Genomic DNA, 6,000 nt, shown 5'->3' on the forward strand with positions numbered 1-6,000 from the left:
TTAAACAAATATTCGAAGAGTCAGTTTCGGAACGAATTTTCGATATGATTCAAGAACGAATGACCAATGCCGTCAAAGAAGAAGTTGAAAGGAGGTTTCCTAGACCTCAAAATGGGGGCGAGTTAGAGTTTAGCTATAAGAACTTTTTGGTGACTAAGCCTCATCACTTTCATGGGGATCCCGACCCCATGAAAAGTGCGGCTTGGATCTTCGATGTTGAAGGTTGTTTTCGCACGACCGAGTGCCCACCCGAGAAGAAGACAAGGCTTGCTAATAGTTTGTTGAGGGGCCATGCTAAATATTGGCTCGATGATAAAATTGATATGGTAGGTGATGCGGCTTTTGTGGGGTTGTCTTGGGCGGAGTTCAAGAAGGAGTTTTTCCTCGAATATCGTATGCAAGCGGATCTTTCCAAATTGTGTAACGAGTTAAGGAACATGCATCAAGGGTCTTTGGACCTAAACACTCTCAAAACCAACTTTCTCGCCAAAGCGCGTTTTTGCCCCGAGTATGTGGGGAACGATCAATTGTTAATGGAAGACTTTCATGCGACCCTTATAGATGATTTGAAGGGTAAGATTAGTATTGGTCATGTTGAGACTTTTGCAAAGCTTTTGGCGGTGGCGAAGGGGTTTCACTACAACAAAAGTGTACATATAGGACACCCAAATTGGTCCTATAATGTCACTTTATAGGACCTTTTGGCCTGATAGGACCAACGGGAGGTGTGTACCAACTAAGGCGGTCGTATAAAGTATAGACGCAAAAAAGTGTCCTAAAAGGTAATAAGATTATGAAACCAATTATCGGGTCCTATAATATAATTAACGACCACACAGAAAAGTCCTTACAAGTAGATATCGAGTGACTTTTATTAGGTTGAGACATATAAAAGGGTCCCAAAAGTAAAAAAAAATTACGTTAGTACCAACAAAGGGGTCCTATTTAAATTTTATATTTCTTAAGGAATAACAAAAATGGTCCCATTATTATGTTAGTACCCAAATAAGAGTCCTATTATAAAAAAAATACTATATTAGTACCAATAAAAAAAGGTCCTAATGTATAGATATTCTTGTTTAGTACCAAGAAAAAAGGTCCTAATATACACAACTGTTACTTTAGTACCACATAATATGGTCATGATATAATGAATTTTAAGGTTAGTACTACTAAAAAAAGTCCTAAAATAAATATTTTAAACCTTAAAACCACAAAATAGGTCCTAATATATAATGATATGTTACTTTAGTATCATGAAAAATGGTCCTTATATAATGATATTATATCAAGTTTATTACGACGTAATTATACGGCGTCCTATCAAGTCATAGTAGTTCCGGATCGGTTTCGAATCGACATTCGGATCCGGTTCGGGTATTCGGTTCCGGTTCAGATTCGGTTCGAATTTATGTATTCGGATCCGGTTCGGATATTCGAGCTTGACTCGGATAATCGGATTCAGATCGGATAATCAGGTTCAATTCAGTTAATTAGGTCCAGTTCGGATATTCCAATCCGGTTTGATTTTAGGATTTTGGGCAGTTTTATCTGTTTTGATTTTTATTTAACATGATTATGAACACCCAATTAATAATTTGTACTAAAAATTAAATATGAAATATAACATAATTATGTTTCAATAAATTATTCTCATAACATGAAAAATACTAAACATGAAAAAATCACAAATAATCTAACATATGAAAACTTCGAATAACATTTGACAAAGCTAAAGACAATGAAAAGCAATGAAGAACGTCTTGGATCAACATGCATCTTCATCAATCATCACGTACCACCTACAAATAAACAAATCATGTATAAGCATAAAGGTACACGTTATAAAAAATAATCTTAATTATTACATAACTTAAACGTTGAGCAACAATGGGTACTGTGGTGGTGTCAAAGTTTGAACATAAATAGTAAATGAAAATCTGGTATTAGATAGATGGCTAGACTTGTTATGGCATTAACTATATGAAACTAGAGATTGGTGCACCTTTATGTTAGATGAGATGTTCAGAAGAAACTAAGGCTGGTGCTTTTTAACTGTCTCCTCTACTTCCTTTATGATGTTTCCTGCTACTGAATGCCGTATTAGTCCACACAATGAATATGGTAAATGCAATGTAGACGATACTTTAATTACATAATCAATACTTACGATCGATATGTATTTTCACACAAAAGTCATCAGAATTTTAAAGTCCTTCCTTTGCCGGTTCACCGCCTCGCAATTTGAAGCCATCTTAGACGCTTTCCCGCTATCAAACTATATAGCATGGCCAAAAACAAAGAACTAACACAAATTATATAACATTCCAGTTTAACTTGCATACAAAAGAGAAATCTATCAAATAAATCTCATACATCAAAGTACTATTTACCGGCCTTAAACTTGCAAAAAAAAAAAGGAAAGAAGTCAAATGAACAACTATTTAGTTACCTGCAAGTGCAAAACAACATAAAACTTTTACTTTGCATTCATATTCATCTCTTATTTATCATGCATCTTTGTATCAAACCTCAATAAGCAAAAACAAAAATATGGCAAGAACATATCTCAAACCGGACCATCACAAAAGAAGAAATTCTATATACATAACGAATAACAGATATGTATAACTCTATAATAAGTCTTTGTTAAGTTAATCTAGAAAAACATTTATTATCTCTCCACATGAATCTTAGTTTGTTAGAAATGGAAAGCAGTTCAACTAAATGCATTATACGTTCTATGAACTAAAAATCATACCTCGAACATCATGAAAGACATTGACTGAAACTTCAATCTCTTTGCTCTCCGTGGTCTATACAATTAAGTTTTGCAGCAGCCGGGACAACTGTTTTTCGGCACTTTGTATTAATGTTTTAAGATCATAGTAACAATGACAACAGAATCAACGCATTAGAATAAAAATCGTTTATGTAAATTCGTAACAAAACGTTTACATGAATCTGAAACAGGCAGACTTTATCTAGTACTGATACAATAAAGTGCACATACAGGTGTATCAACTATTAATTCCACACATCTGTCGATTCATTTTCAACCTGCGTTACACACCTGTAACAAAATAGAAGCAGAATATTATTAGAATAAAAAAAAGACATATTATGTGCATTAAATTAAAATCAGAAGATACATGACAAGTAGAGATGGCAACATAATAAGAGGCTGGGCCACACCTCCAAAACAAGTTCAAACCAAATTGACAAATTTACGGACCAGGTTGATTGGAAACACTTCTTGTGCAAAATATATAAAATGCAAATTAGTCAAAAATACGATTACAACTACCTTCATGTTTTGTAAGTTATTAAATATCTTAAATACTATGATGCTTTAAGCATTATAAATACACTCTAAACAGCTTCAACATGATTGACCGTTACAAATGGTCTAAGGCTGCTGGCCTCTTGCATACATCCCAAGAACATAATGACTACACAACAATACAATTCAAGTAACGTTTAGTTTCAGACAACAGTTGTGCAATCGTTAAAAAAATCATCAGTTAGGTACTCACCTAAAAAGGGTTTAAACAGTGTTTGAAGGTCAAACAAACCCAAACTTGATTTTAGTCCTTTGAGAGAAAAATAGAGTAATAATTGTACATAACGAAACAATTAAACGACATGTTGGTACACATTTAATAACACATCTGCATCACATTGTTGGAACCAGGTCCCTTAATAACTCACATTTGACAACAAAATTAATTCATGTAAATAACTAACCTGTGAGAAACAAAAGGGAACGACAGAAAGAATGGAGTAAAAAAAAAAACTCTCTGCGTTGATTTTATTGATACCAAAAAAGCAATATATATACTCCTACAAATTACAAGTAGTACGTGTGTAAATAAAAACCACCCATTTACATCACTATGAAATCAGTAACCACACGTTTATTGTCCCACTAAACCATCAAACCCATTCAACTTGACATACCGATTCAAATTGCCCAAAACAATTAACAAAAGTGACCTACAAAACTAATAAAATATTAAATCAAAAACTGATTAACCTAACACACATCATCAATTGACACAATGGCAGAAACGAATATAGCAATCTCAACACATACATCAACATCGATTCTCAAGGCAGAATCCAAAAAATAACAACAACAAAAAATAGAAAATTACCTCGACGACGATAACAGTAAAGTCATCGACAGTGACTACAAAAACGATGGTGATCATTTAATCTCTTTTAACTCTAATCAATTTCCAAATCTTGAATCGATTGTAATGAATGAGGAAAAAACCCTAATTTCGATGCGCAAATCCAATTCCAATGAATCAAATAAAAGAAATATAAAAACGAATCGCAGAAAGGAGTGAGTAAGTCTACCCTAAAATCTGATGGACAAATCATCACCCAAAAAAATCGATTTCAGAAAAGCAAAACCCTAAGTATTCAAACGTAACAGAAGAGCTGTGGGGAAAAATTGAAAGTGAGAGAATGTAATTTTGTTTTTATGAGCTGAAAGTTTGGTGAGGGTAATTCTGTCAATCATTAACTCTAGAGCATTGTTGTACGCCTATGATTGGTTGAAAAGATATTAAAAAATAAAAATGAATTGTACAAAGACAATTCAGCACAATGATAACCAGTTAATTTTGCAATGAAGGGATTTGAAAAATGAAAATATTCAAAATTATTGAATGGAAACATCAAAATAGTCTAGGCGCTATTTTTTCTTTCATATTTGATTTGCTTAATATTTTTTATACCATAAATATAATAAATATAAATATACTATTTTTAATGAAGGACACATATTGGAAGGGTTAAAATATCTGATACAAAAAATTTGAGTACACATAACTAAGGTTGAAAAAGCGTAAGGCGGGGTCGAAACAGTTAGTACTGGAGCATTGCAACGGTCATGACGGAGTCGAGACGGATGTTGACAAATGTTTACTTTTTCTATATTTTAAACATAAACATTTCAAATATATAATTAAAGTCAAACGTTGATTAACATCTGTAGTGACCCGAACTTTTTCACGATTATATATTAATTGAAAACTATATTTGCATGATTAAATATTTCTAACATGTTAATCAATCAAACTTGTTAAGACTTGATTATTTGAAATGAGTTTCATGTAGACAATTGACCACCCAAGTTGGCCGGTGATTCACGAACGTTAAAACTTGTAAAAACTATATGATGACATATATATGATTATATATATAGTTAACATGATATTATGATAAGTAAGTATCTCATTAGGTATTTTAACAACGAGTTATATACATAAAATTGAGTTTATTGAATTAAGAAACTTTAAACGATATATATAACGATTATCGTTATAACAACGCCTTACTAAATACATATGAATCATATTAAGATATTGATACACTATGTTTAACAAGATAAAATGATAATTAAGTATATCATTAAGTGTGTTAACAATGAACTACATATATAAAACAAGACTACTAAATTAAGAATTTCGAAACGAGGCATATATGTAACGATTATCGTTGTAACAACATTTAACTGTATATATATCATACTAAGATATATTAATATATCATAATATCATGATAATGTAATAATTTAACATCTCTTTAGATATAATAAACAATGGGTTAACAACATTTAACAAGATCGTTAACCTAAAGGTTTCAAAACCACATTTACATGTAACGACTAACGATGACTTAACGATTTAGTTAAAATGTATATACATGTAGTGTTTTAATATGTATTCATACACTTTTGAAAGACTTCAAGACACTTATCAAAATATTTCTACTTAACAAAAATGCTTACAATTACATCCTCATTCAGTTTCATCAACAATTCTACTCGTATGCACCCGTATTCGTACTCGTACAATACACAGCTTTTAGATGTATGCACTATTGGTATATACACTCCAATGATCAGCTCTTAGCAGCCCATGTGAGTCACCTAACACATGTGGGAACCATCATTTGACAACTAGCATGAAATATCTCATAAAATTA

At 32.1% G+C, this 6,000-nt stretch overlaps 1 long non-coding RNA gene across 2 annotated transcripts; it reads right to left on the bottom strand.

The window, feature by feature from the left end:
- Positions 1 to 1,603: 1,603 nt before the first annotated feature.
- Positions 1,604 to 4,431, bottom strand: LOC139853185 (uncharacterized). 2 transcript variants are annotated; one of them, XR_011761299.1, is made up of 5 exons: positions 4,158 to 4,431; positions 2,762 to 3,073; positions 2,171 to 2,278; positions 2,006 to 2,091; positions 1,604 to 1,802 (listed from the first exon to the last, which is right to left on the bottom strand). It is a non-coding gene; the product is annotated as an uncharacterized lncRNA (long non-coding RNA). The 2 variants fall into 2 exon arrangements; XR_011761298.1 differs by having other exon boundaries at positions 2,171 to 2,452.
- Between the last annotated feature and the right edge of the window lie 1,569 nt (positions 4,432 to 6,000).

The sequence above is a fragment of the Rutidosis leptorrhynchoides genome, chromosome 6, assembly GCF_046630445.1.
Source record: "Rutidosis leptorrhynchoides isolate AG116_Rl617_1_P2 chromosome 6, CSIRO_AGI_Rlap_v1, whole genome shotgun sequence".
NCBI lineage: Eukaryota > Viridiplantae > Streptophyta > Magnoliopsida > Asterales > Asteraceae > Rutidosis > Rutidosis leptorrhynchoides.